Below are 26,203 nucleotides of genomic sequence, written 5' to 3'. Positions count from 1 at the left end.
TTTATTATATTTAGTAGTAATGCAAAGAACCTACAGGCTTTTATCCTGTAAGATTTGGCTTTAGTAGATAGTGTGAGGCTTGTGGCCTATAACCTTTGGTAATAATAAGTTATAGGGAATTTAAAGTAGCATGCAAGAGGGGGAATTTTGTCCAGAATACTGACATCAGCCACCCACAGAACATAGCTGACACCAGCACAGAACATCACTGACACCAGCATCCGGAAGGTTCCGGACAGAACCTCCAACCACAAAAGTGCCATGACAGCAAATTGATGCGTATGCTGATAGGGTAACATCATACATATACTAACCTATAAAAAATGGACACCTTAAGGGGAGGAAATACAAATAAGGACCTCTATTGAATATGCATTGGTCATGGCAGCATCAGCGTAACCTACTATAAAAGTAACATCCCAGGGTCAGCAGATAGACTGGAGAGATGTAGACCTTGGGAGGGGCCAGAATGATGGCCACTGGGGAAGTTGAGGATGATGTTGGTGATGGGAAAGATAATGGTTAACATTCCAGAGTGTAAGTGTGGCAGTCCAAATGTACTTTCTGTATTATCTCTATTTGCCTTGTTGAGTTTAAGTGTGTGTATAACTTTGCTAAATTATTAATAAATTATATATTTGATGCGAGTGTTGCACCTGTGCACATTGAGGTTTCCAAATTATATGATAATTACTGGGCCTGATCTTGGGACAAGAACCTGTTAATCCTCAAGTTACAATTATATATACCCAACTTTGGGTCAGGCTACAATGGTGATCAGCACCTTTGACTACCCCTTCCCCTGAGCTATATTCATGTTTCAGCCTCCCTTCCTTCCTTCTTCCAGCACATCTAAAAGCAGTTCAGAATATAGTGTGCAGCTATTCTCAGCTACAAGTTACATGTTTATATTCAACCACCCATACATCCATACATAGTGGTGCTGGAAGTAGGGGCGTTGGGGGTGCAGCAGCATCTTCTGGCTTGAACTAGTTTCCTTTATATACAGTTTTGTTCAATGGCTCTCAGCATCACTACTATATAAATTGTTCCAATGCCACTGTGTACACAATGCAGATTTTAAATCTTTATTTTAAAACAAAAATGGAAATTATGTTAATACTAATTTCCCTTGTGTTTGGCCTGGGGCAGGATGAGCCTGCTTTGTATTTGGGGTGTATAATGGATCACATGCTGAAGCCTATCTTCCTATAACATTGCCAGAAGTCCTGCTTTGCAATAATATGGGTAGGTCTATTATATTTTTATGATTTGCCTGGGACTTTCCTCTTCACCTTTCTCTTTTGCTTTCTGTTCTTAATAGCCATCTGGTTATTTCCTGGGACTGTCTCTTCTGGGCAGGCTTGTACAGCCCAGGCTGCCACAGCTTTACTGCTGTTGTTATTTGAGCTAGCTGGATCAAAGCTAGCTTGGGTACATCTACATGGGCTGCGATCGCAGCTCTGATTGCAGTACAGATGTACCCTCAGTAATGCACACACGAGGGTTATGTCCGTATGGCCCATTTGTGTGATAGCTCCAAAATTTTGACTTTGACTTTTGACTTTGATTATTTTCTCTGGGATATTTGTGTCTCAGCATCAGCATCTTTCATGGGATCCTCTTCAATCTTATTCACCTTTGTGACATCCACCAGAAATCTTCCAAAGCCAAAAAAGGCACCATAGCGCTGCAATGATCTTGCTCAATGTTTCCATGTTGTTCTTTGAAGAAAGGCTCCTGGAGGTCTCCTCTCAGGAATAATCTCACATACAAAGTCACTGTGCAAAGTAGCAGGGTGGATATGAGGCAACATCAGTCACCTTTTTATTTTGGCTGGGATTTTCAAAGGAGCCTCAGGGAGTTAGATGCTCAGTTGTATGGAATTTGCCATTGGAAATTCAATAGGATTTGTGTGTCTAACTCCCTTAGGCTTCTTTGAAAATCCCAGCCTTTATTTGTGACATGTTACTAACTTGTATGCTGATTGGCCACCTGTCTTTAAAAGGTATTGTCCTTGCACACCTCAGAGTCAATCCTGGCTGAAATTGCTTGACATCCTCTCTATCGCATCATTATCACTAAAATCAACAGCATTCTTATCCATCTCTGGAAACAGTGCAGAGACTGTGAAAGTAGTACCAATGAAATCACTAACTGGCGATCTCTAGAATGGACGTAACCAGGGCCGGCTCCAGGCACCAGCTAAGGAAGCAGGTGCTTGGGGCGGCCAATAGAAAGGGGTGCCACTCCATTGGCTATAGGGGTGCCATGTCCGGGGATTCAGTGGCGAATCCCTCAGTCCCTCTCTTCCTCTTTGAGTTGCTGCCGAAGAGGAAAAGAGGGAGCGAAGGACCCACCGCTGAACTGCTGCCAAAGAATGGAGTGGCGCGCTTGAGCTGCACAGGTTTCTGTAGTAAGGCCATGTAGAGTATTGCAAAAGAAACTACAGGGACTTCAGCCCTCAGGGGTGTAAAATGCATGATGCTTTGTCCTTGGGCAGCAGCTGAATGGGCAGTGTGACCTCTCAGCAGGACACCCCATAGTGAAACAGAGAGGCTGTGGACACTTTTACTTTCCATGGCCTGGCAAATACACAGCAGGGGAAAAAATAGTTTGGGGTTAATTAAAAGCTAAAAGCAGCACTTACCAGTATAGGAAATTCCATCACCACACAAGAATGGGATGGGACATCCCGCACTGCTGCATTGTTCACTCCACGATAGGGAAGGCAGTATTAAAAAACCCAAAGCTGATGATAATTCCATGGGCTCTTTGTGAATCAAAATACAGCTTTGGAGAGATACTGTTTTACAAGGTTGTTCCAACAGCCGGGGCATGAAAAGATGGACAAACATGGCTGCTCTCTGCCACCCTATGCAACTGGTTGCCTTAGTAACCAAGAGATAGTTCCGCTGAAGAGCCCCAGTGTGGGTCAGTTAATATATTTCGTGGAAGGCCCCCAGCTAGCAGTGGGTGCATGATTGCCACCTGCAGCTCATGGCAGAATATGGGGCTGCACTGATCAGACCAAGGGCACTGAAAGCACAAGTATCTATTTGTGATCGTTATAACGCTTCTGTGTACAAAACTGAAGGAAAAGTAGATCTGCGTTGCTTTTCTGCAGCAGGAAGCGTTCTGTCAATAGTGGCTGTTGTAGCTAGCTTATGTGAGGTCTGTGGAATAGATGCTCTAGAAATAGCTTAATTTTTATAGTTAGCATTCATTTTGAATATTTATTTATTATTGTATCTATTTTTGTTTGCCTCTTTGAGAATAAGATAAGGGCAAACTGACTGAGCTACTTACTGCAGGGGCTAGAGAGTGGGAGTATGGGAGTGCTGCTCCAGCAAGGGGAGGCTGGCCTGTAGCTAGGCCCTGAGGAGGTCTCTGTCTGCAAGAAGCTTCTAAAGCAAAATATTTGAATACCCAGGATAAACGGTGTTCTCTTTAAAAAGCCGAGTCTTGTGATTCAGCGGGTTCATCTTAAAACAGGATTTCGATGCCATACTATAGCATGTTACTAAATTTTAGCACTGTAAATGCATCTATCTCAAGGGCTTACTTTTTCCCAGCCTCATAAAAGCTACTATGAAAGAGCCTGTGGAGGTGGTAAACTAGTTTTAGTGACTCAGGCATTTTCTCTACAGTACATTGTTTGCAATCCACCAAGTGCAATTAACTCATGTTTTAAGGTCTGTGGATAAATAATCCTTTTCATTTAATCTGCTTGAATATCACTGCAAGGGTTTTCCTGTCTCAGAACAGTCAATAGGACTGGGTGGTTGAGTACTGAATGTTTCTCAGCCTTTTATTATTCACTTACAAAGACCAGTTGAATATCTGTGGTATAATGAATATACAGCATGAAGAGCACTAACAAATAGTCACATCTGTAGGGCTTTCAGTTTTAACCATTTATTTTTCAAATAATTTAAAAAAACGAAAACTTTTGTTTTCCAGTGATGTATTTGCAATGTCTGCTGAGCCTAAAAACTGATTGAAAAAAGTATCTGTTTTATATTTTTGGGTATCAATAATTTTTTAATTACAAATTCATTTTGTAATTAATTTAGCGTCACTTATTTGATATTACTTTTACTTGTATAATAGCTCTTAGCTCATTCATTCAGTTTTTCATTTATAGATCTCAGTGTGCTTTACAGAGGCATTGTTAGCCCCATTTTGCACACTAGAAAACTGAGGCACAGATTTCAAGTGACTGGTTTTTGTCACATCAAACAATGGCACAACTGTGAATAGAACTCAGGTCACCCAATTTTCAGTCATGTACCCTGGCCACTGGACTACACTGCTCAAAAGAGTTGAAACAATATACAAATTCCACTGCAAAGTCAATAAAATAAAATATTTATTGATATGTCTGCTGTTTTGGCACATTCTTGTTGGTAAGTATCAATTTATTATTAAAATTAAAAGCCCATGGTATAAATACATGTGCATATAAGAAGAATCTAACCTATTTAAAAACAAAACAATACTAGTAGGCCCTGATTTTCAAAAGTGGCTAGTGATTTTCAGTGTTTCAGTTTTTGGATACCCAACTCTTTAAAAGGATCTGATTTTCAGTCAGTGCTGAGCACCTGCCCCATGAAAATCAGGTTCCTCTAGGCTGGCTCAAATTGGGCACTAAAAACTTGGGGCATCCCAAAGACACTTACCAATTTTGAAAATCATAGCAAATCAACTATAATCTGCAGTGATGGTCCAGAACACAATAGTGTTACTACATGGCTTTTGGATTATTTTTCTAAATACTGTAGTGTTTTGTACAAGAATGTTTAGACAGATGTTCTTTCCTTTTTTGTGTAAGAACCATTTGCTCTTTTGAGGTTCAAGAGATTGTCGTTTTGATGTTGAATTGACATCTGGTCTCTGTGTGACTGGATGTCTGTAGGTAGAATTGCTGTGGAAATGCATCCGTTACGTATGTTAGATACAGTTTTGTCTCATAAAGTTATAGAGTTATTATAGATAAAATATTTATGCAGACACAAATCCTGATTGATATAAAATGCACCCTCTGCATTTTCAAATTGGACTGTGGGGATTTAGGGACGCCAATCCCATTGACTTTAATATAAGATGTACCCCTTAATACCACTACCCAGCTTTGAAAGTGCAGGGGCAATCTCATCCCAAATTATTTTATAGCACCCAATTCTTGAGAGTTTTCAATGTGAAAGTGATTTTCTCTGAGAAATGCATGCCATAGACAGACTATTTGGGACAGGTAAGGGAACAGCCCTTAAAAGAGAAGTTAGTGCACTAGAAATATCGAGATCTACATTCCCAAGATTTCTGATTATGGAATTGTACATTCCAGTAATGATTAACCACTCTGTAGGGACAGATGATGAGATGAGAGAGGTCACAGTGGTGTTATCCTCACTGTCCTTCTACTGCTGGAAAACATCAGTGGGATAGCAAGGGTGGGCTTTAAACAGTTCAAAGAAGAACATCCTTGTATTCAAACAAAGATTAGTATAAACAAATACATTCATTATTGAATGGTACTGAGTTGACTTGGCATCTATTTCCCATTGTTCTGTTTTCACAGAATCATAGAAGTGTAAGGCTGGAAGGGATCTTGAGAGATCATCTCTTCTCCAAACACTCCCCAGGGTCAAAGCATTGCCAGTACCTAACCCCTCTATTTCCAGAGGGCTAGACCAGCCCACACTGAAGGTGGAGAGCACAGGCACCATGCTAGTCTATAGCTGCTAGTAACACTACCTTCCCCAAATGAGAAAGGTCATAGCCCCATGCTCTCTCCTCGTGCCCCAGAAGAAGAGGGAGTGCACTCTGTACCCTCTAAAAGAGAAGTGCAGTGTCTGGACCCTCCAGAACAAGTCTAGCTGAGCTGGCTGTCCTTAACACCTGTCCTTAACACCTTTCAAAGGGTCAGTGGCATAAAGCCACACAATCTGCCTCAAATAATTTTTTGTGTCAAGTGACTTTGGGTTTGCATTCAAGTTTCTTCATGTTGAAAAATAAAAGGTGAGATAGGAATGGAATGTGGCAGGCAGCTGAACAGGCCGGGGAGACCTCTGTTCAAATCTTCCAACATGCAATGGCAAATACTCTCAAAACAGTATACTGGTGTCTATGTGTTTAAAGCCACCATACTGTTGTAACCTGAGAACCTGCCATTGCCTGGTGCAAGAGCAGTAACTTCACAAGCTGTTATCTGTTACAGTTTTTGGAGTAATGTCATATTAAACCTGAACCTGTGTGTGCAGCTGGGATTACATTTGACAAGATATCTTCTCTCAGATTGCATGTCCTTGCTGAGTTTACTGGAGTTTTTATTTTAAAACTTAAATACAGAACTGGTTGACTGGTTCTTTATAAATTTCAAAACAGCAAACACCTGTAGAAGATGAGATTGACGGTTTGAAGTTCTTTATTCACGTGATGGTATTTCACTGTAGTATCTTATTACTTAAAATCATATAATAGACATTATAATAGAAATGATCATAATGAACCATTTACCGTTCATTTGGATTTCCACGGGTGCTTCATTAAAAGGTAGAACTTCAGTTATGAGACATTTAAAATTGAGTATCAACATTTACAGCCAACGCAGCTCAAGGACACAAAATCCTTTGCTCAAATGGCCTGCTAGCCAACCAGCTAAAAGCATCAAACTCTTTATAATCCAATAGTGCTTCCAAAGCGATAACTACATTCCTTGGGAACTATGCCCTGGAGACAAATTAGCTATTCAAAGCAGAAACAGGTTCACTGTATAGTTTTCTCAGGTGAGGCACTCTTGTTAATGCTGATTTTATCAAGTAAAGATGCTAAACCTGTCAGAAAATACTGAGCTGTTACGTTTTTTTAAAAATAGGATGTCCTTGGCTGGATTGTGAAATCCTCACTCATGCTAGTGAACACTTACACGAATAGTCCCATTGACTTCACAGTTAAAGTGATTCATTATCGTTTCTGTTGCAATGAACATTGTATGCTTTGAAATAATAAGGTACTACAGTCTCATTGGCTTCAGTGGCACTATGTGGGTTACTAAGTGCTCACCAGCATGAGTGAGGGTAGCACAATGTAGTCCAGTGAATCTTAATATCAAATTACAAGCGTGCACACGCACGCACCTTCAGTTTTTCTTTCGGAACATACCTGCAGTAACTAGAGGTTTAATTTTTCATGCTGAAAAGAACTTGTAGCAAAAAGAACAATAGTGCCAGTGTGCAGATGCCACCCTGCAAAGAATGTTGGCAGGAGACAAACACTGGGCCTTCCGCTGCTGCAACTTTAAACTATTGTTTGTCAAGTTGATGGATTTGTAATAAGTATGGAAATGAGAACACAAGGGACACAGAAGGCTTGAGACCTTTCAGAGGCTAGAACATTTAACATTTTTATGTAGCCTTGCAAAGCAGAAGAAATCTTCACTGACTGATAAAAGCACACCCTTGCACAGCTTACCCTTGTGCTAGTGTGAATGGGAAGTGGCAGAATCTACAGACCACTTACTTTTGTGCTCAAGAAATGAGACCAACAGAGTAAAAATGTGGAGTAGTGCAAGTCCAAAGTGCAGTCAAATATAATATTGGCCTGCCAGTTGTAGAGGGAATTGATGCCTCCTCAGAGCATGCACTATTTAGCTACCACAGAAAGCGTTGTCATTTGGCTTTGGAAGACAGTAGTATATTCTCTTAAGCGTGAAACCCTGGAGTTTAGGTCTTTTGTCCCCATTAAGAGGAAATCACAGTTGACAGAGGACACCATTTTAATAGCACTGCTGCTGTCTGTACAGGGAGCTGCAGAACCCATCATTTGACTGGACAGGCCTACGGAATTGGGGTGAGGCCAGAACAGCCAACTTCCATCTGAGAATCTCAAAGCATTTCACAAGTATTAATTAATTAAACCTGGAAATAACCTGATGGGATAGACTGTTATCCCATTAGACAGAAGAAGAAACTGAAGTACAGGAAGACCATGACAAAGCCAGGAACAGAACCTAAATTTCCTGACTCTTCATCCTAAACCTTAACAAGAAAAACATTCTTGCTTTCCAAGTACCACTTAGTCACCAGAAAGGTGTCCCTGTTACATAGAACTTCCATTCCCATTACACAGCAGCTTTAGCTCTTAAATGGCTGGGGTGAAATCACGCCTGCATTGAAGTCAAAGTTTTCTTCATTGACTTCAATGGAGCCAGGATTTCACCCAGTCTTAAAATGGTTCCCTGAGAGATATTCCAGTTACAGATTTTCCAATTAACATCCCAATTGAACAGTGTATATTGTAATAAAAATATTGTCAGCCACAGACTCCTTGTGATTTATCAACAGGTGTCAGTTTTTAAACTTAAGGATACAGCCCAATAAAAGAAACAGAATCTTTTTAAAGTAGTAATGCTGTCGGGTGGCAAAAGTCAGTCCACTCCAAGGGTTAAAACCAAGCTTCTTCTCTAAAGTTTCTATGGCAACTAGATGCAATCTATAATGATATTGTAGTTAATGAAATGTTTCTTCCAGACCAAGAGGGCAACATGTAGCTTTCAGTAATGAGGGGTGTCTTCAGGGGAAAGAACAGTGCCATCAAAGCTGCCTCCTAGCAAACTATATTGCATGCTAAAAGCCTGGGGTACATACAGTGTATCTTGAAGTCTAAATCTCCTTTTGTTTATTCACGGTGCCTCTTTCATGTTTGCTCCACTGAAAAGAAACTCTGGGAATATGGAAATTTTCTAAGCTGTAGATGGATTACTTGGGGGAAACAATATTTTTGTTTGCTTATTTCCAGCAACGCCGTTGAAAATCCAAGTACTATTTTAACAGACTCACAATTCCTCTGTCAAAATGCTGTATAGTCCGATGCGAAGAAAGCTTCTATGTGTCTGTGAAACAGGTTTGTTTTTCAGATGTTTGGAAAGGATAGGTGCATCTGAAAGCTGTTGATGTCACTGTACTGTGTCTAATATGGATAAAACCATGTCTCACTGTATTCCTTTTGCCTTCTGAGAAGCTGCCTTCCCGAAATGCAAAAAACAAAACATGTATTTCCCATCTTGATGATTCATTTCAGACACAGGAAAACATGAAAGAAAGAACAAATGGAAAGTCCCTGTATGTATGTGAGGGAGGTCAGTGACTTACTCCGGAACATGCTGCAACTGAACTGGAACACAAAAACCACCTGCTTCTCCCCTTGCAACCTCAGAGGTGAGGGGACTTTGTCTGGACCTGAAAGTGAAAGAAGACCCTTGGCTTTTTTAAGGACTGCACCTTCCTCATGGACTTGTGAAGAGGAGATGGGGGTCTGTGACTGATTGCTTGGAAGGAGAATTGTAACATAAGCCTGTTGACTCCTACACCAAAGGGGAGGGCTTTTCAGCCCTTCCCCTAGCTCTGAGTGCCAGTCTATCCTGGGAAGTAAAGCTCTCTCCTCCTTGGAATTAGAGTAGGGCTGAGTTCTGGGTCCTTGCTGTGGGCATCATAGTTTTGGAAGCAGGTTAATGGGGTGTGGAGCTGACGGCAGCCCTCCCCCAGGTGGGACAAATTATAAAGGAAGGATGAGGAGCTCTGGATGGATTATAGCTGGGTAGTTCACAGACATGTTACTTAATAAAGTTGTTGTCTAGTTAAACAACATTCCCGATGTTGTCTTTCTTCCAGTGGTGTGTGGGACAAGAGTATCTGCCTCCACCACAAGGAAGTGGACTCCTCTACTTTTAAAGATGCAGTATTCCAAAACCAAAATGACAATCACTCCTTTCAGTTATATACTTACTGCACACACACCACAAAGATCATTCTTATCCACGAAGGACACTCTGTTCTTTGGCCAGACTCCCACTGACTTCAAGTCAAGTAAATGGGAGTTTGTCTAAGGCAAAGTGTGAGTAAGGGCTGCTAAATAGGGCTTGCTTTCTTTTGACTACGTAGCACCATGAATACTATTTACATACAAATGCTAAACATCCATATTTGTGACAATGGTTAATGAATATTCCCTAGCATTTCATAAAATGTCTGAAACTGCAATTTATATCCAAAATATTTGGTAGTTAATATGTTTTTTCTACTGAAATTTAATTATAGGACCAAATCTTGAAGCACTTACACCCATTGAAAGCATCCAGATTACCGCTCCTGTCACTATAGGATCAGCTATGGTATGTATTCATACATGGTATTTTTACATATGTAATACATATTTCTCTATAGAAGAACAGTTTATATATATGTAGAGCAAGTGCTATAATGTACCAACACCTACTGCATTTCTAGTATTTGGTTTAGGGTCAAGGTAATATATAAAAATCAAGAGCCAAAATGTTCAAACTTTGTTTTCATTTGGAGCTGCAGTGCTCAGTAACTCTGTAAATCAAGTCACAGATTTAAGTGCTTAAATATGGATTTAGACACCTGACTTTTGGCATCAAAGTTTGAAAATTTTGGCCCCTGGCTTTATATAGTGCTTTTCCTACCCAGGAGTCCCAAAGCATGGCATTAATTAGTAAGATACTAATAATGCAATAAGTGTATAGCAAGTAAAGAAAGATATACAAGATATACTATGGCATGAATCATAATATATACTGCAGAAATACAGTATGTCTTATGATGCATGGCCTAGACAATCTCATACTGGAAGGGGAGGTAGATTGGATGATTTCAGTGGGAATTTTGCCTGAATAAGTACTGAGCAGACACTGAGTAAGGACTTCACAATTTGGCCCTACAATTCTAAGACAATGATTCCTGCACTGGCTCACCACCTCTGAAAATCAAATAACTGATTTAGGTGCCTACACATAGAATTAGGTGTTTAAGTTTAGGCATCCAAGTTTGAAAATGTTAGTTGAACCCATTTTTATTTGCTATTGATTTAACAGCCACGTGTAAAGAGCCCTACATTAAACTGAAGCATTCCATTTCTGTTTTATCCATATTTTGCTGATAATAAAACGAGGGCCAAATTCGGCACTCATTTACATTGGCGTTAATGTATTGTATTGGTGTAACTGAGAGCAGAATTTGGCCCAGATTTACTGCTGTAAAATGTTTCCTTATGACAATAACAATGGTCTTCATTAGAGTTAAATGATATGCACACTGAGGAGGTGAAACCCTTTTCTACATTCGAAAAGGAAAAGCAAATTTATATGTCAGATTCTTGCACATGCTATGGGCTTTTTGTGCCTCTCTAGTGGTGCAATGGGCCACAAAGTTGCCCTCAATGGGCAGTTGGGGGTCTGCTGACATGTGGAAATTCCAAGCTGTCATACAGGGCATGTTGGAGGCATGATAGAGTGCACTACCCCTGGTGAACCGTGGCTGGCAAAATGGTCGCTGGTGACATATACAAACTTGCATGATTCAGAGTAGTCCTCCAGCCTGTAGGAGTATATCTACCCTGCAGTACAAGCCCAGGGCTAGTGGGACTTGAGTCAGCTGACCCGTGCTAGAGAGTCTGGGGCTTGAGTGTCTATGCTGATGCGTAACCCTATGTTAAGAATTTTCTCACCCGGGCTCAAACATGACGTCCACAACTGCAGCATGCAGACCTGAGTCAAACAAACTGTATCCCAGACTCCCTAGTGCCTTCCTGAAATGTGGTCACTCTAGCTCTTTGACCATGGGAAAACATTAATGCCACATTGCACATTGTAGGAAGGTTGAACAGCCTGCCAACACCTCCTGGAAGAACCCCTTTGGAAGAACTCTTCTCTTGCTTTTGCTTTTACTTCTGTGTCAGGAAATGGGCAGAGCTGCCTTGAAGTGCTGGTGGACATTTCAGCAACGTTTTCTGGACCACCAAAGGCAGTTGACAGAGCTTAGGCTGGAGTAGGAGGAGGCAGAGGAGCAGAACCCGGGCATGGCAGACACACACTGGCTGATGCTGCTCATTACATTCAATACAGCTGCCCCCTACATAGACTGGTGCTTCTGGAACAGAGCCACAAGCACAGATTGGTGGGATCACATTATCATGCAGACCTGGGATGACCAGCAGTGGGTCCAGAACTTTTGCACGATGAAAGTTGCATTTCCGGAACTTTGTAAGCAGCTTGCCCTGATCCGCCAGCATAAAGAGACACACATGAGGCCACCCTTGCCAATCCAGAAATGGGTTGCTATAGCTGTCTGGAAGCTGGCTACGCCAGGCTGCTACAGGTCTGTTGCCAACCAGTATGGTGTTGGAAAGTCAACTGTGGGTAAAGTGGTGGCAGAGGTTTCTGAGGCAATCAGGCCTGTGGTTTACCCCAGGGCGATGGGTAGAAAAGATATTCCTGAGATAATTGCTGGCTTTGAGAGAACAGGCTTTCCAAACTGTGCTGGAGCCATTGATTGGACCTATGTGCCCACAGTTTGCCCTCCTGAAGGAGCACATGAGTACATAAACAGCAATGGGCATTACCCCATTGTTCTGCAGGCCCTTGTGGACCACAGGGGTCAATTTCTGAATGTCAACGTGGACTGCACTGGGAAAGTTCATGATGCCAGGGTTTTTCACCAATTGAGAGTCTACACTGATGGACAGGCTGGGACACAAGTCCCACTAAATGACATTGTCATAAACAGAGTTACTGTCCCACTTGTGTACACACACACACACACACACACACTTTTACCGAGGCTTGTGAAACCATAGACTGATTTCAGAGGCCCTGAGAAGAGATGATTTAATCACACTCTTAGCAGGTATAGAATGGTTGCTGAATGTGCTTTTGGCAGGCTGAAATCCCATTCAAGATGTTTACAGACCCATTTGGATGCCAGTGTCATCAGTGCTGTCTGCATTACCATGTCTTACTGTGCTCTTCACAATCTCTGAAGCCAGAGGCGAGCCATTTTCCCCTGAATGGACTGATGACAGCGAGGGGCCACTGAACCAGTACACTCAGCCAGAAAATGCACCTACTACAGCTGGAGCTGGATGCACTCAGGCAACAGAAGCCAGGGATGCTTTGTGCTCCCACATTATGGACTTGCATAGACCAATGGAAGAGGGGGAATAGTACCTCTGTTAATGTACTTGTCAGGAGGATGGGGCTAATTGGTTTGGTTGGTCAGTGCTTGAGGATGGGTGGGGGCTTGATTGCCATGCAATGTACTTATGAATGACATGATCACTTATGAAATTGGGGTGGAGATGGGGGATGATTCACAGTATGGAGTCATATAAGGAATGATTGAAGTGTGGATTGTTGGGCCTAATTGCATAGAGGAATAGAGTTTCCTTACTAATTCCTAATTGTTCCTGACCATGTGTTTAGCTTTATATTTCATATCCTGATTGTATGATGAGATGCAGTGAGAGAAATAAACTTCCTTGATGACATAAAAAGCTTTATTTATAAAAATGTGTTAAAACAGTGCAACATTCACACATGGCCAGGCAGGCAAGCTGCTATTACAGCACCAAAACACCAGTTACAAAAGAACCTTTCCAAAACAAACACATGCACACAAAGTGCAGGAATGAGTTCGAACACAACAGAAACCCCATGTCCCCAGGCCCTGTTCTCCTATTCTGTCTTTCCTCGTTTTCCATGCAGTTGGCGCTGAGGGAGGGGGAGTGGAGATATCTACACGAGAGGAGGTCAGAACAGAGGACTGCATGGGGCTAAGTTGCCCTACCCAGCTGTTCATGGAGCCCGATTGCATAGGCCACCATGGAGTTTTCCAAGCTGTGTCTGAACTGAGGGTACATCTCAGGGGAATCAGGCCTTGCTGTGGGAGAGGCAGCATGAGCTAGTACTCTTTCAGCCATGATTGAGATGAGCCACTCAAACAGTTCTCTCGACTGATCTCTGTCCTCCTCCCTTTGTTACCTTTTCTGTTCCAGGAACTGCATAAAAAATGTCTGCTCCTGCGCTGAAACCCTGTCCTCAAGCTGGACCTCCCAGCATGCCTTTTCTCTAGTCTTAAATCCCTCTGTTTCTGGTACCAGATCTGCTTGTTGGTCTTCTCTTGTTGGCCCAAAACTTCAATTAATTTGCTGGTACTCTTACTAAAGTCCATAGTTTTGTTGGCCTCATACCAGAGATTCACCAAAATCTGTCTCTGCTCTCATTACCATGAAGTAGCATGCTTTGCAATAGGCTTGGTCTGGTCAGTCTCTACTGCAAACACTGAAGGCTCTCTGATGGTGTGTTTGCAGCTTGGTGGTCAGAAGACAATGGAAGGGTTAACACTGACTCACATGCTGCTGTATGCTAAGGGGGGTTGCTTCTGTTTTCACTTGAGTTGACTGGAGATTCTTGGGAGAGAGAGGACAAAGGAAATTGGCCCATGGGGGTTGTGGGATACTTTTGAAAGACTCCCAGGACCTGAGTCAAATGGGGCTGGATTTACACTGCAAAGCAATAGGGCTCGAACCCTGTGTCCTGGCTTGACTTGGGCTCAGACTTTCTACCCCAGGAGGGTCCCTGTACCCTAGGTCTGAGCCCAAGTCTGAGAGATTTGTGTGTAGATGGAAGTGGGGCTTGGGTTCAAGTGGGGACTTGGCAATCAAGTCCGAGCCCAGGCTTACACTGCAGCATAGACATACACTAGCAGCCTTGGGGGTTGGAGGAGCAAAACATTGTTATATACCCACATTCCCCTGCCTGTCAGCTGTGCCAAATAAAGCATCTGACTCTAGCTCTTGAGCTACAGAAGATATTTTTTATTTCTAAGGTTCATTTCTTTAAAATAAAACTCACCAAAGCCACTTCCTATTCGTGTTCAAAACCTGTGTTGTTATAATTTCAATGTACAGTTCAGACAGCATACCAGTAAACACTGCTCTTTAGTAGAGATGTATTTTCTTTTTTTAGTGGGCTACACAGTGATGTTTGCTGCAATGGTATCACATGTGTCAGCACAAACAACTGCTTTGCTGTGAAAAGATTACTGTTCAGGGCAGAAGCACAAATAATGCTGCACTGAAATAATGTTAAATTTAATATGGCCAATGAAATGAGGCTTTCATGAGTGAATTGGTATGTGGAGTCTGCATTTGAATTTACAGTTGTAGAGATTTCATAAAAGCTTCAGTAGATTACAGGGTTCTGAAATTAGAAGGTACATTTTTTTGTCTACTAAATTTCATAATTAGTGAAATAGCTGTGGTTATTTTACTTTTTAAAACATTCTTTTTATTTAATTTTTCCATTTTCTGTAGCCCAACTTCATAATACAATATACCCAACAGTTTGGCTTTCTGGCTAAGACTAAGTGTCATAGGTGCTCATAGACCACTGTGACAAACCTGGTATAAGTACCTAAATTAGACAGTAACAGTTCAGTATCTCCTGTTCTCTTGAAGGCAAACATACCCTGCCCTGGCAGTGTGGTAGACGTAGTGATCTTTCCTTCTCTTGTTAGTATAGGCCAGATCCTCAACTGGTACAAATAGGCATGGATCTGTTGATGTAATAAACTGGAACACTGCTATCACCAAGGTGCTAACAGCAATACTCATTCCACCAATGCGTGTTTGAGCTAAACACAAAAGGAAGGATGCAAGTGGTCACCAGTTGTCAGGTGGACTATGTATTGCAACAACAGAGGGAATGGTCTCTGGAATAGATTACTACTGGGCTTTGTTTTACAGGGACAGACATGGGGGTAGTGTGAGCTACAGAACACATGTGGCAGAACACATGGAAAGAGGCTGAAGGAACAAGAAAACACCACAAAGCTCTCCTTGTGGAATGTTCTGTGAAGTATGTATCCTCTCAAGAGGAAGGGACTTGGAGGCCTATGGAATTTGGAATGGATGAGTCTTCCTCACCCTTAGAAACTCCTGTCCCCCAAATCCATACCAGAAGGACCCAGCCACTTGGATAGCTCTTGCTTGCATGCTGCTCCATGGATTCTCCAGTCATCCTGGCTGGCTCCTGCAGGATCCCTGCTGTCATTGCTCAGTATCAGCAGCAGACAAGACCTGGATGGAGTTTATACAGTGCTAAACTGTATTCCTTCTTGGATTTCCATGTGGTAAGGATGGAACAACAGAGAATAGTCAGTCCCTTGCTTGATGTTATTCTACCCTGCCTACACCCCACAAAGCTCTTTTGTGTGGAGTCTCAATGAAGGTTGTTCCCTAGAACACAGGAAGTCAGGGACAGTGTTACACAGGTGGCAGAAATAGCATAAACATCATTTCCCTAACACCTTCCGTGCAGCACTAGTGAGAAACTTTAGCACTGAATACTGATTGCAGTTTCTGATGTCTCATATTACTGTTAGAATGGCCAGTGCTTGTTCTTTTGTTATTGATGTATTTCGTTTCAGAGTTTAAAGTGCTTGGCCTATGGAATTTTGCAGCACATATATCTCATCTGATCTCAGTGAAACAAACTCTGTAATATCTGTAAAGCTCCTCATTTATCAAAAACTCCCAAGTCCTAATTCAGACCTTGTATAAAGGTGCATAAAAGGTGCCTTAGATATTGTTTTTCTGGGACACTCTGGCAGTCCTTTGGCTGTATAGTGTGTCACACAGGCTGGGCCTAATTTAGCCTTGCAGTTCCACCAATGGTGGTAAAGGCAAGATACCGGTGTACACCATGCAAAGGCATTTTTACCACAGCATCTCCTACCCCAGCTCAAAGCATAACTAAAGGATGTTATATAAACACCAGTGTCGTATTCATATTAGCACTATTACCAATACAGTGGGGGAAGATTTCCTGAAAACTGCTAGTGCAGACACAATCCCAGGGATCTGTTTGGGTGCTGAGCTTGACTCCTCAGCCAGGAAAGGCTGTGAGTGTGTTATGTAGACAACATGTTTGGCCCTTTAGCTTCTGTGTGGAGGAGACTGCCTTATGCTTTTGAGTGACCCCTACAGGCTGATTTTTTAAGAAGTGTAGACAGACTCCAAAGGGAATTGCATCCAATGCTCTTCAGACACCGGCCAGCTTACCATGGTACCAGGGCATTTGATGAAGGGGGAGAGAGAATTAAAAGGAGTGGACTGCATCAGGGAGGAAGGCCTCCTCCTTCCTTTAAATACTGTTCAGTCGTAGATTGGAAGGTCAAGACGCCCTGCCATTCTTCTATTTGTGATCAGCCAGTGCAGTAGCTAGAGGTTTGTTGTTTTTAAATGGTTATTTTGCTTCCCCAAACAAATAAAACTGGCATTTGACTTGTCTATCACAGAATATGTGCCCCGATTTGTATAGATCTTGAATTAACAAAAAGTTGCAGACTTTTTCTTTATATCTCTGCCATGACCACTGAATGAAAAAGGAGTGTTCAGATAAACCGCAACCTTCATATCTTCAGTCTAACAATGACGTTATTTATTTATTTGTTTTATTTATTTATTAAATTACACTGCACGGTAGGTGTGCAGCAGACTGTACAGCTAAAACAGGGCAAAGGTCTTGGCCCACAGAGCCTACAACCGAAAGCCCTCAGTAACACATGGGGATGATGGAGGAACGCTTGGGATAGCATTGGGTGAGTTTTGAACTCACTCTGGGTTATCATGTTTTATTAGCTTATTTGTTGTTTTTGGCAGGGGTTATGTATTATGCTGTATAATCCTGTTCAGGAATTTTGGCCGGGATGGCTCACCTGAGATTAGTGACAGAAAGCTACTCAGTTTATCAGCTACTCCCACCCCCAGAGGGTGAAATGATGATGCATACTTGAGCAGGTCTGATCCTCTAAAGGAGAGGGCAGTGCTGCACAAGCACACTACCTAGTATATTACAATACTGGAAATAAAAAAAATATACAGAGTAAGTTGTTTATTTATCTATTTGTATTACAGTGAATAGCGCCTAGAATCCCCATAGTGCTGGGTACTGTACAGACATATAGCAAGAGGCAGTCCCTGTGCCAAAGAGCTTAGTGAGGTGTTGGAGTCTGGGAGTATCTCTTAGCACACTCTCTTGGGGTGAGCTTCTCACATCTGTTCCAGCCGATGCATGCTGGGTAAAGTGGTTGGTGCCACATCCAGGCAGGGTAGAATTCCCTGACCATGGGAACATGGGAAGAATACCGAGTACCCCTTTGCAAACTCTAGCATAGGGAGCTCTCAAGGAAGGGGGTAGTAGCCCAATGTGCTGTGGAGATTCTGAGCAACACTATTGCTGGAGGTCGCTGGAGATTGGTTGCTATAAGTTAGGCAGCCCTCTATGACTGTCTGAATTATGGTAGGGGCCATTCCAGCCCCAGAGCAGGCCAGACTCAGGAGGGAGGCTTTCACCCCTAGGATATTGTATTTTCTCGTTAATAGTGAAGAGTGTTGAATATGGTAACAGTGGCATTCCTCTCTCTCTGCTCCAGCACTGGAACCAATTATTGTGGTCACCCTGTCATTTTCTTGTATGAAACTCTGCAAGTCTGAGTGCACACACATATAAACTTATTTCTCCTAAATATTCTTCTACTACCAGTAATGCCCCTAGGTGAGCTAATTCCTTCTTTCACATACATTTATTTTTAGTGAATGTCAGATAATATAAGAGCACCATTGTGCAGAAAAGAACAAATCAACTGTCTGAACTTCATTGCTAGATATACACAGTCTATGAGGAAATTAATGTTGATTTTTAATTACAGCATCACTGATCATATTTGACTCCCACTAAAAATGGTGGCATTCCAAACCCAGAGAAAAAAAATCACATTCCTCTCTTAAATGTATCAAACTGAAATATATATAATAAAATGGTATTAGTAATGTATATTTTAAATACATAATGGATTAAAATGCTTCTCATTATTCACTTATAGAGAGGAGAAATTCTAATGAGTATAATTTGGTGATTAGTTGTGATAAATGGAACATGTTAATTAAATGTCCTTATCTATCTATCGATCTATCTTATTTGTTGTAGGTATTCAAATGCTTAACAGTCATGTGTAGTTACTCACTAAAATTGAATTTAAGCCCTTCATTACCAGATACTTCACTGTTCTATCATTCAAACAGCTGATTATTGGTAGGCAGTATCTAATAAATAAAGCCATGGTTTTTAGGTTTCACTTTTACAAAAGGAGGTGGTTGATTCTGAATAGGAAGACTTGCCTCTACCTGTCAATGGAAATTTCCAGTTTCCAGTTCTTTGGCATTTCATTTATATAATGTAGCTGAATCTGGAACTTTGCTGAACAATCAACATTGTATCCAAACAAGTCATTTAAAACTAAAAAAACATGAAATCTGTGTTCTTGAAAAGAAACAGAATACAATTAATCACCATTAGAAATAGATATAGGCTCTGTGTGTGTGTGTGTGTGTGTGTGTGTGTATATAGAACAGTATTCATATTGGCTTGCATACTTAGAAAATGTTTTTGAAGATTGGAGAAAAGATTGAAACTATTTGTAAGGCAAAAGTTAGTCTTACAGATTCTTTTTGACACTAGGATTTAATCAAAGTAAATATTTTTATTTTGAATAAAATAGGATGAGAAAAGGTAACTATTATAGTAGGTAATGGAGTAGAAAGATAATTTAATTTAACATAATAGATTAGATTAATTAGTGATGAAAACAGGTTTCTTCAGTTAGGAATATAAATTCATGCAGGTTTAGTCCTATTTGACAATAATCACTATTTGCAGCTTTTAGAGTATACCTGTACTTATCAATTCTAAGTTACTAATCTGTCCAGTGCTATGGTAAGCCACTTCTGACCAGGGATAGCCCAGAAGAATGTAAGTACTTGGCTTTGATTTACAATGAAGACTATCCAATGTTTTCTAGTTAAAAGGTAAAAGCCTGAAGCAGAACCTTCCCTGCATCTGAACTCTCCTGAACTGGAGAAAATCCAGATCAGGCCCATATGTAAGGGTGGCTTTGGAGCCTGCTTTCACCACCAAAATAATAGGTGCTTCCGACCTTCACTGCATCTGATGCAGGTTTTCCATAGATATGAGATAGTGGAGCTGTCAGTGAAAGCAGAATGGCAATATCAACAGTGAAATAGATAGATGGTCAGATAGCAAGTACACAAATTACAGATGCATTCATTCTACTCACAAGGAGGATGTTTTGCATTGAGTTGACAGTGGAAGGAGGATCTGCGTGGCATCTGCTCTTTCCTGATAGACATTTTCCTTGGCATGTATTAAAAGCTTGTCCTGCCTGATCTTCACATCATTCTTGGGGAAAACAGTCAAACATAACCTCTGATATGCAACCATGGATAAAGCTGACTTCAGAATAGTTATTTTGTGGTGCCTACTTGGACCCAGTTGAGTGAGGTAACTTCTGTCTGCCATGGTACTTATCTTATTCTAATCCGTTAGCGTAATCTATTGAGAACTGGATTAGGCAACTCTCCCCATGATGGTGAGCATTTACTCACATAATTAATCCCACTGAAGTCAATGGAACTACTTGTGTGGATAATTATTCACAAATGCAAATAGATGTTACACAATCTAGCTATCCTCAGGTAGCACAAAGAGGACAGATTCTGGCTAATAACATCCAGTGGAGAATTTCCCTTGCAGAGGGCAATTTTCCCCACTGGTATTAAGTCAGTGGAGGTGGCAGAGTTGGCTCCTGCGCCAATTGATTCCCTTCCAGGCCAGCTTGGGGGCATGCCAGGGTGTTAGTGGGTCAGGAAAGAGATGGCATGGATCTTATGCCAGTGATGAATTTTAGAGCCTCTCCTCAGTTACTTTAATGCCAGGGTTTGCCCAGCCCCAGATAAAGGCGCCACAACCAGCTCCCAACTGACCCCAACTCTTTGCTGAACTGAGCAAAGCGTGGACACAAGGGAGAATTGATCCCCTTCTCTCCATGAGCGAGTGTTCTCTTAAAATCCTGTTAGAAACCTTGGTAAGAACTGTTCCTTTGCGCAGCCTCTTCTCACCAGTGGATGCCTCTGGCCTGAAGAACTGGTAGCCTCCAGGGCCGCCCAGAGGATTCAGGGGGCCTGGGGCAAAGCAATTTTGGGGACCTCTTCCATTAAAAAAAAGTTGCAATACTATATTCTTGTGGGGGCCTCTTGGGGCCCGGGCTCTGGGGCAAATTGCCCCACTTGCCCCCCCTCTCTCTGGGCGGCCCTGGTAGCCTCTGTGGATGGAGGGATGCTTCTGGAGATTTGTTACTAGTTGGAGGGATGTCCTTCTAAAGCTTTTATAATCTGATTCTCTTATGGTTTCCTTTCAAAACCAGGACAATCTTCTTGAAGTAGCACCCAAGAAATTCTTTGTGCTGGCATAATTTCTTAATATGATTTTAACTTATGAACAACATGTAACCAAGTAAGGCTTAAATGAATATATTAACTCTGGCCATATGTCTAAACTCTGCAAAGAGAACTTTTCATTTTCCTAACCTTTGGAATGTTTTTCACTGTAGCTGACAATACAGTGACAGCTGGACAGCTGACAACGAAACTGGTATGGTTAGGATAATACAGAACTGCCAATGGGAAATAACTATGCACACCAGATCTTCTGGCACCTTTGTTTAACAGTATATGGTCATGTACACCTTTGTGTATAAATAGGAATAATTATTACTATGAATACCTAAAGAATTTCTGGAAACAAATCAACCTTTAACAACATAGGGAAGCATGCCTCAGTCACACAAAAGAAAAGCCACATGGGAATCATAAGTCTGGCCAGCCCAGTAGTCTGTGTAGTACATCATGTTATCATTCAGGAGCTCAGAGCCTGAGTCATTAGTGAGGCTCGCTGTCGTGTCACGTACAGAAACCTTTATAGTAGCACATGAGTCATTATAAAGTTTCTGTGTGCAAGTGGTTGAAAAATGTTACTTTTTAAAAGGGGGAAAATGCACTGTCTCTGCAGGGAAAACACTTTATGGAGATTCAGGTGGGCCCTGATTACATTGTATAACCACATTAGTGCTGTGGGCCTTGCATAGCTTACAGTTACACTTAAATTATAAAACCACTCACCAGAAGGATATACACATTTGACTCGGAGGTAATGGAAGCTTTGCTTGCATGCATGATGACAAACCAAACAAACAAAATAAATTGCATGCAGCAACAAAAATGGCTTTTTGCACTCATGAAAAGTAGTACAGAAAATAACAAGAGGAAAGTCTGAAAGCACAACACATCCAAACTGGCTGCCACATAAAAGGAAAATCCTCCGTGAAAATCAACTTCTCATTCAAACTAACCCCAAACTCAGAAGTAAAGCACACTGTGATGTTGTACCCCGTAATGCTTTATAGAAATATGCTTATGAATGTATATATGACATAACTGGAATATGTTTTATGCTACATATGCCATGTAACATATCTCTGCAAAGGTTATGATCTACTGAATATATTCATCCTATTTGTATGCATGTATCATTTTTGTATTCGAAGTTATGAATATTGGCTGCGAACTGGTTTGATTTTAAGTAGCCTTAGTAAGGCATTTGGTCAGCTTCTTAAGAAAGGAATTTGCAAGTTAAGTGCCCAGTCAAGAAACACTTAACGGACAGTGGGACCTTGGATGACTCCAATTCACATAAGAAGTCTACCTAGGGATTTTCAAGGTAGCATGTGAGCAATGGCTGCCACCTGTAAAGTTCTGAGTCATGCATGGACATGTGACTTGCCCATGTGATTCCAAAACTCCATCTTGCAGCTGGATTCTACATAGGAGAGAGGAAGGGATCTCCACCCACAAAAAAGAGTCTATTTAAAGCCCCTGGGACACCCCTCCATTTTGTCTTCAGCTGGCTCAAGAGATAGCCTCTTCACCCCCAAAAGGACACCTGAAAGAAACTGGAACAAAGGACAGTAACCACAGGGGTGTGAGTGATTGCTGGACCCAGACTAGAAGGAGGCTAGTCTGAAAAAGAAGCTCACTGGAACATCTCTGAGGGTGAGATTTCATCTGGAATCACTTTCTTACTGTATTAGGTTTAGACTTGTGTGTTTTATTTTGCTTGGTAATTCACTTTGTTCTGTTTTTTATTACTTGGAACTTTTTGTATTTAGTAAAATCACTTTTTACTTATTGATTAACCCAGAGTATGTATTAATACCGGGGGGGAGGGGACAAACAGCTGTGCATATCTCTCTATCAGGGTTATAGAGGGCGAACATGAGTTTATCCTGTATAAGCTTTATACAGGGTAAAACGGATTTATTTGGGGTTTGGACTCCATTGGGAGCTGGGCATCTGAGTGATGAGACAGTAGCACTTCTTAAGCTGTTCTCAGTTAAGCCTGCAGCTTTTGGGGGATGTTGTTTGTAGCAGGCGAGCGTGTCTGGCTCAAACCAGGCAGGGCACTGAAATCCCAAGCTGGCAGGGGAAACAGGCTCAGAGATAGTATCAGCACATCGGTTGGCAGTTCCCAAGGGGTTTTCTGTGATCCAAGCCGTCACAAAAAGGGAAATTGAAATAAAAAATGAGGTAAAATAAAAGCCCTCAAAGATACATTGTCAAAGAAACTCATGAGGTTTAAAGTTAATGGAAGGTGACTGTGAAATTGAAACTCAATGTAACTCTGAAAATATACCCTAAGGAGCAGAGCAAAGAAACCAGCAGCCATTTTCCACACGCAAACCATATTCAAGATGAGTCTTGCATACAGGGCTATTCAAGGGAGTTACAGGGGAGAGAACTCCCACCTTGCCCCATGGGTCACAAAATACTAGGAATTAAATCCAACCATTTGCAGAGGGATAGCAGAAAGCCTATGCACCACCCAAGCCCTGTTCTGAAGGTTTAAATGACATTTAAGTCGGGTGTGTGCCTTGCACTGACCAATCGCACAGAGCTGAATTTCTGCCTAGGAGAGGAGTTATTGCCACTGCAGCAGGACAACTTCTAGCCCTTGCTTACCACATATGCATGTATATTTTTGCACCATGAATCCATGTAGCCACAGATTTATTTGCTGCTTCTCTAGCCTGTCCTCCACCCGGTGGTGCAGAGATGGCTGCAGTAAGCTGTTGCTCAGGTGAACAGAATTCTGTTGTATGTCCTTTTCGTTGCTAGAATACCCCTGTGCAGTCAAACTGCTCCAGTTCCATTGCCTTTGAGGTCTTCCGTGGCCCTTGTGCAGGATTTGGCACTAGAGAATATAACTGACTACCCAGCAGAATGTTTGCAGCGTTGTTTTAGCCATGTTGGTCCTAGGACCTTAGAGAGACTAGGTGGGTGAGGTAATATCTTTCATTGGCCCAACTTCTGTTGGTGAGAGAGACAAACAATCTGTTCAAACCTTGTACTTAACAGTGATACTTTGATTTAGTTTCCCAGACCTGAATAAGAGCTTTATATAAGCTCAAAAGCTTGTCTCTCTCTCTCATCAACAGAAGTTGGTACAATAAAAGATATTACCTCATCTACCTTGTCTCTCTAATACCCAGTAGAATGTTAGAGAAGAGGTACAATTCCATTGTTGTATGTATATATGGTAGGGCAGTCCAGTTTTACAAATGATATCTGTATCTGAGATCTCTGGGGAATAAAGAAACTATATTTAAGATACTGTTAAACACAGGCAAAATGTTATTGCTTTTCCTGTTATGTTTTTAAGAATTTATTTTACTCTGCATGGTCCAAGCAATGACCCGGATAAAACATAACATTTAAAAAAAAGCCAAAACCAAATCTGCATGCCAGGGTTTAACAAAGGCTCTTCGGTTGTTTATTTTTCTGAGTCATGCTACAGTCTAGAAAGAGGAGGAAGAGACGAGGGGAGGAGTTGGATCTTTTGGTACATTTTAACTTATCCCCATTGATGCTTCATGGAAAAGTTTGGTTATAAAACAGATTTTCATCATTCTGCCTATTTTATCAGTCTAGGGGAGCAACAGAGGTGTGACAAATAAAGCTGTGACTACATGGATCCACTGTGTAAAAAACTACATGCATAGAAGGTGAGCAAGAGATGCACAGGGCTGCCGGGGGGAGGGAGGGGGCAAGTGGGGCAATTTGCCCCAGGACCCGGGTCCCCACCAGAATATAGTATTCTATAATATTGCAACTGTTTTTTATGGAAGGGGCCCCCGAAATTTCTTTGCCCCAGGCCCCCTGAATCCTCTGGGCAGCCCTGGAGCTGCAGGTATCATATTTTCTGTCTTCTATTCCCCTCACTTTTAGTTTAGCATGGACAGTGGTATGTAAGTGGGATCTGTGTTCATCTGCTTCTGTTCAAATGTCCCATCTGAAATCTTACGCTTTGGTATATGACACTATATTAATTGACACAGGCATCAAGGAAGAAAGGATCTAAAGATCAAATCCTTGGGTTAAGCCATGCTTTGCTTAGCACAGGACCGAGGGCTGTAGGGGAAATTGGTACTATAGAACCTTCATATGCCTCCCTCCCTCTGGATCCTGAATGTAGCTAGGGCTAATTCAGTCCCTGGCCCAAGTTAGAGTAGCTTTACAGCTGCTTTAATACTCCAATTTGTGCTGGCTGGTAACAGCCATGCTCCTGCACCAGGAGGGCTAAAATGGGTTGATGCAGAGCCAGAGTTTCCCCATTGCTGGAGAAATCCCCATTTGGCTGTATTTGCCAGCTGTCTATCATCCTTGGTACCATCAGAGTGTCTCAAAGGGGCCGGAGTGGGGGCCAAGATGTATCCCTGGGCTTTAGGTATGAAATAAACAGCAGGAGCAGCTGAAAGAAAGTTATTGTTTCCATAGTAATATCCCTGGTAATAATGCACAGAGGAAGAAAAACAGGAAATGTCAGATCTAATAGGCACAAGGACCCTTTTTCCTGTCATGGGCTTTGTGCAATCATTTACACCTGTGCACCATTCTGATTTGGTAGCATTTGGCATCCCTTTGCACAGGGATAAATAGATACCACAGGGGTAAGGCAACATAGATTCAGGCTGAGAATTGTTACCCAACAGTATATATTTTTTTCAGTTTCGCATGAACCATCGGCTAATCTTTCAGAAGTTATGCCTATGTCAAATGACTGAATAAATGCTCAATAGTGAGCAACCACATTACAACATAAAAACTAAAATGATGAAAACAATAGTAATAGAACTCTCATTGCAACTGGACAGGGAAATTATCCATCCAACTTTTCTTCAGGTGCTGAAAAGGCGTTACCCAACACAGGCTATAAAGGACAAGGAGAGAGGTTTGGGGAGATTTGAGAAAGGATAATAGGGTAGTTGTGAATGCTGCATGTTGCTGTTGTGCCTGATCTTTGTATGTCATTATGCTTCTTATACCTGTATTAGCTAACAAAAAAATAGGGACCAATTCTATGCCTTTTGAGCTC

General features: G+C 41.7%; 1 long non-coding RNA gene across 1 annotated transcript; it reads left to right on the top strand.

The window, feature by feature from the left end:
* Nucleotides 1–249: 249 nt before the first annotated feature.
* LOC123370018 lies at nucleotides 250–24,833 on the top strand. Its single transcript, XR_006579245.1, has 3 exons — nucleotides 250–292; nucleotides 10,098–10,171; nucleotides 24,755–24,833. It is a non-coding gene; the product is annotated as an uncharacterized LOC123370018 (long non-coding RNA).
* Nucleotides 24,834–26,203: the final 1,370 nt, after the last annotated feature.

This window comes from Mauremys mutica, chromosome 4 (genome assembly GCF_020497125.1).
Source record: "Mauremys mutica isolate MM-2020 ecotype Southern chromosome 4, ASM2049712v1, whole genome shotgun sequence".
NCBI classification, from domain to species: domain Eukaryota; kingdom Metazoa; phylum Chordata; order Testudines; family Geoemydidae; genus Mauremys; species Mauremys mutica.
Note: the sequence above shows the minus strand (reverse complement) of the source record. Positions and strands in the feature narration are given on the sequence as shown.